Raw genomic sequence first — 13,565 nt, 5'->3', positions numbered from 1 at the left:
CAGCAGCACCCTTGGGTGTCTCGGGGTGTTCTCCTTGCTGACGTACTCTATTTATCAGGACCATGTTTATACTGGAGGAAGGAGAGACCAGGGAAGCTCGGATCTCAACCTTTGCTTCCCTGAGATAATCAGCAAACAGTGTGAATGTCTGTGTGTGTGTGAACATGACATATGTAAATAAATGGATGAAATACTATCAGTGGGACCTTCATTTCACCCAGGCTATTGAATCATCTCATCATAACTGCTTGTTATTAACCAAGTGACATAATTCCAACTTAAACTTCCCCTTTGTTTACTGGAGACTTGCTGAAGAGCTAGTGCTGAATGCTTAATTTTCAACCTTCTAACTATATGTATTGATAGAAAGACCAAACGGTGTTTAAGATGTAGAGCTTGGTGATGAGCAAGCTGGCTGGGAATCTCTGCTTCAGTTTGAAAAGGCAATTTCAGATCTGTATTTTAACAGAGAAAAAACTTACAAACATCCATTTAAATGAAAAAACAGAAGGCACCCTTTCTAATATATACACACTCATTTTAAAACATCAATTTATTCAATTTATTAAAGCTTTCCCAGGTTTTCTGAGGAAGCACAGCACCGGGTGCCTGGCTTATCTCTGCTTCCCCCAGTCTGTCCAACTCCTGCCACAGCTCCAACTGAACCTTCTGATGCACCAGGCAGGAATTCGGCCTCTTATAGCTGTACAGAGTGTCCGAAATACCATCTGTACCATTGATACAGGTAAATTCATACTGACATTAGTACAGTGCTGTGAGGTCCTGGTTCTTGCGCTAAGTTAAAAAGGGAAAATACGGCAATTGTGGAGTTTATGGTAATAGTCAGGTGTTACTTGGATGAAATGTTTTAGCATTCCTGTTTAATGTCAGGGAGATGAAATAGGATTTATATTGAGAAGTTAATGGTAGGCAGCCAAGTTTTAGGGGCTGTTTGTACCTGGATAAGGTGCTTTCTCACTGCGAGGAGCAGGATCTGCAGCGCTGGAGCCAGCCTGGCGCTGGGGAGGACAAGAGCAACTGTGCTCCTGACACGAACCCCCTTATTTCTGGTCAGCGACTCGACTGAAAGGGAGATCATTTTCTTAATATTTCTCCCCCTTTTCTTCCCTCACGTACATAATAAAGCAGGCTATTTCTGCTATAGGAGGAAAATGGCTGATGTACTTCATCACCTGGTCTGGTAGAGCAGGCTGTGCTGAAGGGTCTGGTGCTCGGTTCATGGGGACTCAAAACGCATCTTCCTTCTTGCAGTGTGTGCTAGAGCTCAGACAAGGGGCCTTGTTAATCATCCATGCTGCTGTACGTCTTAATAAATGAGATAAAATTAGGATGGAGAGGTGGATGAGGCTTTGAGGCTGCAGGACTGTGCTTAAAATCACAACAGCAGCTCCCCCCGTTCTGGAGCAGAGTGAGGGGAGTGAAGCTCCTGATGAAGCAGGGCTGCTGACAATTCTCTGCTGAAATGAGAAAAGAGTGGTAAAGGCATCTCAATCAATTAATTTAGATGTTTAAATGATGGTGCTAATCCTTCCTGTAAACAGGACTTTCACAACAAGCTGTACCTGCTCTTTCTGTTTTCAAATATACTCCTCTGGCCTTCCCTTTCCCTGGTGGAGAACCACCAACCCTATTAACATATTAAATGAAGCAGAACCCAGTGCTATCTCTGCACATTACTGTGTTCTTATGGTATATGAGCAGCTTCCAAATTACCAGTTATAACCATCCTGCAACCCCCACAACCCAGAATACCTGTATTGTAAGGACCTTGTGCCACACGACAGAGGGTAGCTGTGTCCCTCAGATTTTTGGGTCCTTAGTCTTCAGAAATGGGTTTTTCTTTAAAGGTCTAACTTTTCTTTTAGAATATCTCAGTGCTGTGTGTCCTCCTCTCCCCACAGTCTCCATTTTACCTTTTTCTGGCCCAAATCTGCGTCTGCTCAGCAACGCACAGGTTCTCTATGGGAGCCACGCGCTCCCCACCCCGGGCAGGTTTGACAGAATGGGTGCCCCAAGATAAATAGTCACCTTCTGCACGTTGCTGAAAATCGAACTGTCCCCATGCTCATCTGGAGCTGAATAGATTGTGACCAGAGCCTGGGGACAAGGGGAGCCCGGGGGGGTTACCGGGGCAGCGCTGGGGCGTTCTGTCCTTCTGCGCAAGAGCTTTTGGGGACAGTGTCAGCCAGGGCGAGCCATGGGCACCAGGATTGTGTCCCGCTCGGGGGTGTTTGCAGCACCGAGGGACACGGGAGCCAGGGCCGCTGTGACACGGTGAACCACGGGAGGGGGGCAGGAGGAGCTGGGGAGGAGGGAGGCATGCATATAAATCATTATTGGCGAACATCTCAGCTCTTGAGCCAGGCTGTCGCTTGCCGCTGCTCATGGTGCAGCCCAGACATAAATCATAATTCCTCTACAATAGATCCTTTTGCAGCCGCCATCAGGAAAAGTGTGTTGGTTTTATCGATTTTTTGACACCGGGGCCCTGGCAACGGCCGCTCTGAATCATTATGAAATGAAACTGATTAGGAATTCATGGAATACTAAATAAACTTTACGAGCCCGTTGTAAGTTTTTTGATGCATGGGGAGCGGAAAATGAAAACTAATGATATAAAAATTACACAGCGTGCTGAGTATTATTATACTGCTATTGATTTGTTTCAAACTGTACATCAAAATCGAAGTGTGCTGGGTGTGCTTGGCTGCAAGGCTGATGCTCAAAAGCTTTTGAGGGTGTTTTTTTTGCTTCTTAATGCTGGCTCCAGCATTTTTTGCTGGCCTGAGAAGGTTAGTGCCAGCACGGAATTGCTGGAGCGCTCCCTGCACCTGCCTGTTCCACCGCAACCGCCTTTGCATGGTGATCACTGACTTTATTCTCATGTTTGCATGTGGATTCTCACGGGGCAAAAATACATTGACGAGGATTTTAGCCTAAGTGGATAACTCCTCACACGCACTCCAGCCCTAGGGAGTTTTACTTTTGTTCCTTAATAGCCAACATGGTGAGAGGAGCCCCGGACACTTGACAAACATTTATGCAGAAGTGCACAAAGGGATCATTTGTTCTGCCACTAACGGCAGCGCCCGGGGAGTGAAGGGGAACAGCTGCTTCTGATGCTGCCCATCAGTTTGGGGCAAGGATGGGGAACTTACCATTTCTTTTAAACTTTTCTTTCTATAAATAGATAATTTGTAATTTGATCATAATAGCTCTGTCCAGACTTAAAATCAATGGAAATAATGAGCGGAACTGGCGTGGTCTATTTGCTTCCTATTTACTATTTTTGACAGGAGAATTTAACAAAATTAAGGAAGGAAGAAGAGGTAAAAAGGGTGGATTGTTCCAGTGTCTCCTTGAGACGAGCTGCTGAATAAGAGCAGGGCTGTGTGTGTGGAGGGTTAGATGAATTGCTGGTATTGTCATTGCGTGTTTGTTGGAATGAAAAGGAGCCTTGTGCCGGACCAGGGAGGTTTCTGTCCTGGCTGGAGCAGAAAAATACCCTTTTCCTTAAGTAAGTAGCTCCCTTCTTCATGGTATCTGTTCTGCCTTGCAGAACCACAAAGGGACACATAGGGTTGTGTTTAAAGCATTATGTGTAAAAAGCTTTTTTCATTTGGGTGCAAAATCAAGCTCAGATTTAGAAATTTTGCATGGTTTAAATGGATTTCGGAGGTGACGGGAGCAGCAGTAACAAACAGGCTGTAACAGAGGGAGCCGGGGCAGAGCCAAACCTCCTCACTCCTGCAAAGCGACCCCTTTGCCACCGCTGGCACAGACACAAACCTCTGGGTGCAAAGGGCTTCAGGTGTTCCCAGCTGTGGGCTGCTGGGGATCATCCTGCAGCTTAGCCCTGCTCTAAGTCCAGACTTTGCAGAGGCAGACCCTTGTGTCAGCTCTGCTTCTACCTACCGGGGCCGGCCTAAGCGTATTGTCTGTAGATGAAAATGTAATACCAGTGAGTAGGAAGAAAATCCAACGGAATCAAGAACAAGAGAGGAGGAGAAGATTGAAGCCACTGGAAATAAGCTGCTGATCCACAGAGGGCTAAGCTGCCGTGTCCCTCGGTCGTCTCCCGAGACGACGCTTTTCTGGAGGTAAAACCTCACGTGGCTGCTCCTGTATCCCTGAGAAGCCTGGATGTCCCTGTTCCCACATCCGTTTGTAAATGATGATCCCCAGTTTGGGGTGCTGGAATCCAAATGGGCTGAGGACGTGGAGCTGTGGCCATCGTGGCTGCATCCAGTTTGCCCCTCTTTTCTTTGCCTTGCAGTTTAAATGTGGACTGGATGGAAATTCCCCCTGAAAAGATTGCTCGATGAGTTTGAAAAGAAATCTTGGGGAGTTACTCTGAGCACCCCCATGTATTTGGAAAATAAACCCCTTGTTTCTATCAAGTAAGGCCGCTTCAAGTGTGAGGCTCTGCTTCTGGCTTATGTCTGAGCAGTCTGTGTAGATATAAACAAATTATGGCATTGATTTTAGCCACTGTAGGTGAATATAGCATGTATTGAAGCGCAGACAGCTGTAGTGTTTTCCACTGGACTGGGAGATGTGCCCAAGGAACAGCAATGTGTGTGTGTGTGTGTGAGAAGAGTCTCGATTCTCCTCCCACCAAGTCCTGACCGGTCCCTTCTTGCCACAGACTCCCATACATTCCTTGGTAGCTGTGGGCTTGTTACAGTAATCTATGTATATTTAGATTTTTGGCCTGATGTAAACAGGGGATCATCTTACATGAAGCCAGTTTTCGTTTTGCTTCCGCACCACGTGCGCTAGTGATGTCCACGTTATATGGCTTGTCAGCATGCGAGCGCGTGCGCTGGGGACTTTTCTAAGATATGTATATTGAATTTAGATTTGTGCTCTTAGTACCTTCACTCATTCATTCAGAGCCATATTGACTACATAAATTGAGTGTTACAAGTAAGAGAGAGTTTAGCCATTATTTTCTCAGTGATTTGATTTAATGGCCTGGGTGTTTTGGCCATTACTTCTGGCTTTTCATTTGCATGGATTCTTGGCTCTGCTGATTAGCATGTTTTTTCTATTTGCCATTTAATTTTTTTTCCCATTTTGGAAAGCTGAATTTTTCATTATTAATTAAATTCTTGTCTTTTTTGTATCTTACACACACGCGCGTATCTATAGGACTGTATAGATATGCTATATAGTTTTTTCTTTCTCCCATCTCTGCTTACTATAGGGAGTTAAACGCAGCCGTCTGTCTGACGGGAATATTGTGTACTGTATGTGGAGTGATATACAGGTCAGTATATTACTGATGAATCAAAGTTTCCTCCTAAGGCAGCTGCTGCAGATTACTTAGTGCTTGACATGGCGTGTCTTTGTGTCACTGTTACCGGGTGAAATTAAATCAGAACAGGAAAATATTAATTTAAAGTAGGGGATAGAGGCCGCTCACTTCCAATTACTCTCTACCCTGTCAGCTTTATATGGGCGCAAACAAGGAAGGAGGCTGGATTAATTGCTTTGGACTCTGCCCCACTACAGGCCCAATTATAGAAACATATTGGCTCCCAGCACTATTATATACACTGCTGTGCAGGAAATTGTGTGAAATTTTAACGGATTTCAGATGTAATAATAGAGAACACGATTCAGGACAGCATTAGCAGGCTGGGTGGAATCTTTACGGATGGGTTAAGGTTAAGCTGTTTGGGGGTCCTTTGTGTATTAAAGGATCATCTGGTTAACCCATGTACTGGGAGCTTTTGATACTGGCCTGGGAGCAAACAGAATAAAAACATTTATCCTCTGACAACAAGGAGCTAAATCCTCAGTCAGAGCGCGGGCAGGAACGTGGAGCGTGGGGATGGGGAGCACAAGGCTCGTGGATTCGGGGCCGGGGAGGCTGTGAAAACGTCTTGCATGGCATTAAACACGTTGATGTTTCTGCATATTCTTTAGAAAGCCGTTCCCAGCTAACGTCTGCGTTAGTGCGAGACCCACCTGCAAAGCCTGGGTCAGAACGCAGAGCCACTAACACCGAGTGAACACCACTCGTGATTTAAATGTGCATTGCAGGATTTCTTTGTAAAGAGTTGTAGCAATAGATTTCAGTTCAATATTTTAGTTTAAATTTGTTTAGGCTTTTATTCACAGAATGTCAGGGATTGGAAGGGACCTCAAAAGCTCATCCAGTCCAATCCCCTTGCCGGAGCAGGAACACCCAGAGGAGGTTACACACTAAGCTTAGAGCTCCGTCTGCTTTCTTCTGTGTTTAAACTCACATGTTGAAGATGCCTGGTAACTTGTGTGTGCATATGTGCTATTGTCTCTCTCTCTTATAAAACCATTGTTTGACTTGTTGTAGCCAGAGCATGGACCTTATTCCAAGTACGGAGCAGCTCTCAGTAGCTCCGAAAGGCCGGGAGCTTTCCCTTGGCCTCCTCTTCCCTGACGTGCTGTGGTCTGAGCGCATGTCCCGGTGGCTCTGCAGGCCCAACCACCGGAAAGGAAAAGCACCAAGGAAAGGTGCAGATCGCTGGCAGGTGAAGGATGTGCCGTTCAACAGCACCGCGCTGTCTCCCATCCACTGTGCCTGGAGTTGCTGGGAACCCAATAACACAGCCGTGGCTTTTCGGTGGAAGCCCCCTTGGTGCTCACAGCAAACAACGATCAGGTCCTTGAAATCTCTTTTCTAGAAGTACGGCAGACTTAGCTGTTGGTTTTTGGATAGGACCACAGTGTTGTCTTTAAAGCATATTAAATAAATTTGCCTTTTGAGCAGAAGGACTTGGAAAGGTGCTGGTGGAACTGAAACAGTGCAGGAGGGGTTAATACTCTGCTTTGTTGGGTTTTTGGCTGGGGCCCGTGGTTTTACTATGGCAATAAAGTCACTTTCCTTTTATGTTTAAAAGCCAGCAAGGAAAAAGTGCAATTACAAAGACAACTAAAATCTTCACTGGTACTCAGCAAGGTAATCAGTGCAATTGATTTTTTTTTTTTCTTCCCTAGCCAGAAAAGTATTTAAAGTTAAATTCTATCTGTGATTTTTATATGGGAAAAAAAAAATAATCTGTGCTCTGAAATGCTTCCTGGTTTTAAAAATGCTCTATTTTATTTGCCCTATAAATGCAAACTTATAAAATGCGATAAGGGATCTTTCTCCCTGCACAGACAAGACCTGAGGAAGCTCACTGCTATTCCTGCACGGCTGCCAATTGCACAGACAGATATCACTCCATTAGTCATTAGCATCTAAATCATCCCACTTCTCATTCAGGTTTACTGGGCTGTGATGGCTACTGGATTCATAGGACACCTGAGCCAGGTCTTTTGTACAAGGTCTCATGGAGCAATTGATTGTAAAAAGACAGCAGGAGAGGAAACCACTGGTTTCTGTGCCTTTTGAACAGGAGGATGGGCTGTGCTACCGTGGTTTTTCTCTAGGAATTATTAAACTAGTGTCCAAGGGTTGAGTTTGTGCCATGCATAGTGGTACAACACCCTGATGCAAAAACTGGGGGGGTTCTGAGGGTGAGAGCTCTGGTTTGGGATATTGCAGTTAACATTAAACTTGTTCCTTGTAGGAGCAAAATCTTATTTACACGGAACAGACTTCAAAATCGAGTATGAATGATTCAGCAGCTGCTGTAGCATAGGCTAATGTGTTAATATGGCTTTAAAAATACTGGGAAAATTCAATGGAGTTTAATACCTAAGTACTGAGAAAAGGGCTGGGTTTGTCAGTTGTATCATTTGTGTTCCACGCAAGAAATGAAGCACTGCAAAATATTGGCCTTTTTATTCCCTACGTAGTAACAATGTCTTGGGTGGAAGGAGAAAAATGAAAGGAGGTATTTTAACCAGTGATTCAAAACGTAGCTGATGCAAGTCTTGTAAATGGAGGGCTGAGTTTTGTGGGTGTTTTTTTGCGTCTGTTTTTTTAAATCTATTTCTGCCCCCCGCCCCAGTTTTCCTGAGAGATCTGGGACATTTAGGGGAACACGTACAGCACTGGAGCGGATCTTCTGTGCTCTAGTGCCAGGTAGACATGGTCTAAATGCAAATCTGAGTGCTTTGGGGGGTGGTGGGACCCTCTGGAGCAGCCGCACTGAGCGGTGCCTGAGACGCCCTGTCCCGGTGGGTTTTAGAACACGCGGCTCTGCTCAGGGGCCAGAAGGCGCCTTTCACATCGAGCTCTGCAAAAACCCCACGCAGCCCTCCTGATAGCTTTATAGGGCGGGGAGCAAAGAAAATGAGAGCGGAAAGCAGCCTGAGCTGTGATACAGCACTTGCTGTCAGGGGGGAAAGAAATGCCCATCACTTGTTTATTTTGACTTTATGGTTTTTAAAGGAAGTAGCTGACTTTTTTCTGAATGTGCTGGTTTGGGGTTTAACCCTTCCAGCACGCACGTGCGGTTCCTTTGCCCACAAGCCCTGTATTACAAGCAAACTCACATAAATTTCTGGCAACAGTCTCCTTCCCTGGGGCTGGAGGGATCTTCAGTCACTTTGGATTGGACTGGATTTGAAAATAGGTCCCTAAGGTGAAGGGCCAATATATCAAACCAGTAAATCATGGTTTATACCAACTCCTAATAATGAATGAAGTGCCATTTCATACAATACCTAAGTTAGGATTTTATTGATTAACTCTCATCTTGGTGTTCCACCCAAATCTAAGATATATTGCCTGCTGTAATTTTTACATTAGCTGTCAAATTCATCTTGTCTTCCCAGGGTTATGATGTGTACAGAGCAGACAATAAACAACATCACAGTTTGGGTGTTTATCTAATGAATATACACAGGCTGGGAAGATTAATAATGATTTGATAGGCAGAGCCAAGAGGCAGGAAATATCGGTGTTGAGGGCGAGAGCCGGGACCGCGACCGCAAATGAGCGGGAGGGCTGGGGAGGATTCGCGCCTGTCTCGTTCCAGCCTTCCTCCTCCCCCTGTCAGCCAGGAATGTGGGACACGAGTCTCAAGGAAGCAAAGATGATGAATTTTTTGTGCATAGAGCGAAGGAGCAATGACAACAGGAGAGAGGCTGCAAGTAAACACTAAATTAATCCTCTGAATGATTTGCCAAGCCAAAGCTTTGTCACTGGTCCTGATCCTGGGAATGCAAATCAACCCACGCCTGCTGCTGGCACTTCACCTCAGCCTTCCCACCCTGCGGAAATAATGATTTTGAGCATCTCCATCCTTCCTTTTATATTTTCTGATTAATAACTGCTCGGGGATCCCCGAGTCTCGGAACAGAGTCATTGGCAATACTTGCCTGATCCAAGACCTCGTCCTCCCCAGTGTCCTACCAGCTCCCTTTGTGTTTTTGCCTGGCCTGTGAGCCTTTACCCAAGGCAGAGGCCGCAGCCTCTTGTAACGGAAGAGGGAGCCCTTGTCGCGCCGTGGGGCTGGCGGTCGCGCCGTGGGGCTGGCGGTCGCGCCGTGGGGCTGGCGGTCGCGCCGTGGGGCTGGCGACTGCTGTCCCCAGAGCCCAGGGCTGCCCTGCTCCTGGGAGCAGCTGGGGGACGACAAGCTCCCTTGCTTGCAGGATTCAGCCTTAAATCCCTCTGTGCTTTGGTCCTCCAGTCTGTAAACAGAGAGATTTGTGGCTCTCCAGGAGAGAGGCAGAGGAGGTTTGATCTATGTTTGCTGAAGCACTCCGAAGTACTGGGATAAAAGGCGCGGGGAAAGTGCAAAGGGCTTGTGCTTGTCTGTTGAGCACAACCTTGTCCTGCACGCTTCAGTTGTGTGAGCGGTGGTGTCCGAAGCACTGGTGTGGGGACACGGGGTGGGAGAGGTTTGTCTGCCTGCTGTTGGCAGCCTGAGCTCATGCCAGGGATGCTGCAGGTTTTTGTTGGGTAAATATGTGCTGTTCTGCTGGCTGGGCTCTGCCTGGAATGTAATGAGCATTAAAGGAAGGAGCGACGTGCTGAACGGAGATGTAGGGGAAGCCAAGCTGCTGCTCCCAGCTTGTGTGTGCTGAGTCAGGCCGACCTTACAGGGTTTTGGAGGTGGCTCGGAGCTGCTAGCCACTGGCTGTTCCCGCTAGCCACAGCAGATATGGGCTGCTCCTGACTTCCCTCTGCTCCCTCCTTCATCACCCTGAGCTGGCAATGCCTTTGCTGGTTGTATACTCTGCTGTGGTTTGTATTGTGAGCCCCTCGTGGCAAGGACTTTTCCCTCTGTCATTGTTCTCCACCAGTGGAGTCCTGAATGAGTTTGTGCTGTTATGCAGGTAACTTTTCCACACTCTCCATGCCCTTCAGTTGTCCAGGTTTGGTGTGTGTTACATACTTCACCTGTACATCCCAGCCCCTTGTCATCTAAACAGGTAGTCAGATCATAACCTGTTGAAAAATCTATTTATTAGAGTAATGAAGCCTCAAAACAGAGTGCTTCTCTGCCTGCTCTCCTCTCTCTCTTCCTCTTTGGTCACTGTTTGTTTGCATTTTTCTTTTATACATCCCAGCATGAAACAGTAACACATTACAGCACAAAGCAATACACCACTTATCTAATCTTGAATATAATACAGGATAGACACTCTGTATAGAGAGGGGCTGCAACAGAACACATGCAGCAAGAGCTGGCTGGCGAAGGACAATAGATCGCTGCAGATATGGATTGAGTTAGACAATTGAACCAATTATACTATTCCGCAGACTTCAATGAGATCAGAGAGCATTTCCTGAGCTTTGGTAGAAGTAATCAGCATTCCTATTCATCTCGGCAGCCCTGCCCGCCAGCAGCGGCGCGGCGCCGAGCGAGCCCCTCGCGCTCCTGCCCCCCAGGTCCCCGCACGCTTTGCCAGAGCGGCCGCTTGCGTTTTACTCTTTGTCCTGGTCACAATTTAAAAATCACCGATTGCTTTTTCCCCTCCCTAAGCGCACGCAGTCGTTTCACTCGGATGAGTAATATTTTGAGTTTTCCATTTAAATATGGTTTGATCTGGTCTGTGAGCGGCTGGTTATTCACCTCGGAAGTGGCTGCGTGTGGCAGCTGCTGAAGGGGCTCTTGCAAGTCCAAACCGAAGCTGGTGGATCCATTGCAAAGTGCTTTGTAACACTTTGGGTGAGAGGAAGCAGAATGACCTATGATATTTCTTTTTAGCACCATTTAAGCTGTAAAACCAGCCAACCAACTCTCTTCCAAATGTTGGCTGCGGAGATTGACTGCAGCCATGAAGATAACAGGTGGGAAGTATTTTTCTCTTAAGAAGTCCACAGCTGTCCTAAATCAGCAGGGGGATCCTGGAGAGCTGCTGTGTGAGCCTGAATGCTCAGCATCCCAGCCAGGGACATAAAGACGCAAGGCAAAATGTCACTGGAGAAGTGTTGCCTCTTCTTTAGCAGTAACTCTGCTCCATAAATGCAATTGATCTCCTGAGAGAGGAGGGATTTCTTTAACAAATGCAAGCTTTATGGAGGAAAAATATACGAGCTGTTGAGCTTCTGTTTCTACTGTATGTGCTCCAGAGCCTCCAGTAAGCGTTGGAGCGATGACAGGGGATCTAGACATTGCTGTATATAGGGTTATTTGCTGTACATCGTGTTGCCTGCTTGAAGTAAAGTTGGTCTGGATTTAAAATCACTTCAAGCCGTTATAACGCTATAAACTCGGCACTTTTCTTTCACTCAGTTTTTTTAGTAAGATGTTGTCGTTGTCAGATTTCTGTGCTTCATCATGCATTTAAATCAACATGAATAGGAAGTTCTGGTTCAACCAGGTTTAAGTTTTGCTCTATCTGGGCTAAGAAGCAGCTCGAGCATCTTGAACTAAAAGGGCTATTTTGCAGGAGGGGCATGTAGTGGTGGGAGTTTTACAAGTGTCTGAAAACAGAAGCTTATAATGAAAGTGCTTTCTCAGCCATAACCACAGCGTGCTGGTGTAATTGGAATGCTGAGTGGTGTGCTGGGTTTAGGAAGGTAATAAGAACTGCAATCAGTATTAAATAAAATGTATCTTCCTTTAGGGGAAATAAATGTATATTAAATCAAATATTCATGAATCCAAGTTAGTCTTCATACATTACACAAACAGTTTTTCAAAAATGCAGCTGTGTGAAAGGCCTGGTTTGATGTGTGCGAGGGAGGGATTAGCTTTGCATGTGCTGCTGGGGAGGGGACAGGCCTGGCACCTGAAGGGACAAGGCTCTCCGGGCTCCTGTGACGTCCTGCCCAAACACAAGGGTTGCAAAAGGGGCCTCAATTGTGCAAGAAGCATTTAAAGAACTGAATCTACCTCTTTCTAATATTTATCATCCCTAGCAAAACCTGGACACGCGTGTGAGCCTTCCGAGAATGGAAACCTGAAATGGGAGCTGGGGCAGCGGCTGAGTTCTAGTGATATTTAGTAAGTGCCCTGTTAACGAGGGGAGGATTTCTGCATGGGCAGTGACTGGGATTCTGTTGCCTCTCATCAGGACGGCTTTTTAACGCCTGTGAACTCCTGTTTTCCTGTCTGCCCTAACACCCAGCAGAGAGCCGGGGGGGGCACTTGTGCACAAGATAGAACAGAGCGGTTCCCTCGCCCGTCTCCGCTCCAGCTGTGCGCTGCGGTGCTGGCAACGTGGTGTCATGGGGAAAGAACGTGAAAGATGTCAGCGTGCTGCCGGCCCCGAGTGTAGGTAACACACACGTGCGAGAGCTTAAAACCCTTTGGGGTGGGATGGTTTCTGCTTCTCACCCGGGGGGAATCTGTGTGCCACCGAGGCACGTGTGTGGCCATCAGAAATGCATTTCTTGGTGGTGACGGGGCTCTCTTGAGCTTCACAGCCTTCGTCCCAGTTTCCATACAGTGCCATGCCAATCTAGTGAAAAGTGTGGGGGTTTATGGTGATTTGGTGTAATCACCCTCAAGTCAGGCTGTATTTATTAGCTAGCACCTGTATGTTTAGGAGATGAGGCAGTAAAAGTTGAGGTTTGTAAAAGTAGCGGCAAATCTGTCAGTGTTTCCAGAGGACTTTCTTAGTTTAGTCAAATTGGGCTTATTTGGAGTTGTGTCAGCAGAATTCTTCTGTGCAGTTTATGAAATATCAGTGCTTTTATCCAACAGCTACAATCAATTTGCTGTTTGATAAAATAAGCAAACACCTCCGAGTTGCATCCCTATCCCTGTCTTTACGAACAGAGGGGCAGAGAGGCACGGGATGGATTCTGTTGCCTTCCTGGGGTGAGGAGGGTTTCATTCTTAAGACCTCCAAAAGAGCTGCACACAGCTGTGGAGGGAGGGCTAATTTGTGTCATTTGCTGAAACCACTAGGCTCTTCTTCCCTGCTTGGGGAATTATTGATTTTATCACTCTACGACCTTACATGTGTCACTGTCTTGTGCATGCTGGCCTGTAGGAAGTGCTATCTACTGATTCACAGCTGAAGAATCATCTTATTTTATTTATGATTACTTTCCTGTTTTTGGCTCACCAGCCATGTGCTCTTGTTCTTTCTGTCAGACTTAAATCTTCAGGAGAAACGCACACAATGCTATAGAAAAAAAAATCCCAAATGAAAGGTGTCCTCTTCCCTGCCACCCCGTGTCCACGCTGCTGCAACCCAAATGCTCC

General features: G+C 46.5%; 1 long non-coding RNA gene across 1 annotated transcript in view; it reads left to right on the top strand.

The window, feature by feature from the left end:
* The window catches only part of LOC110359378 (uncharacterized), a 201,331-nt gene that overhangs the window by 57,723 nt on the left and 130,043 nt on the right, over positions 1–13,565 (top strand). The window lies entirely within an intron of this gene.

Source organism: Columba livia, chromosome 20 (assembly GCF_036013475.1).
Source record: "Columba livia isolate bColLiv1 breed racing homer chromosome 20, bColLiv1.pat.W.v2, whole genome shotgun sequence".
NCBI classification, from domain to species: domain Eukaryota; kingdom Metazoa; phylum Chordata; class Aves; order Columbiformes; family Columbidae; genus Columba; species Columba livia.
Note: the sequence above shows the minus strand (reverse complement) of the source record. Positions and strands in the feature narration are given on the sequence as shown.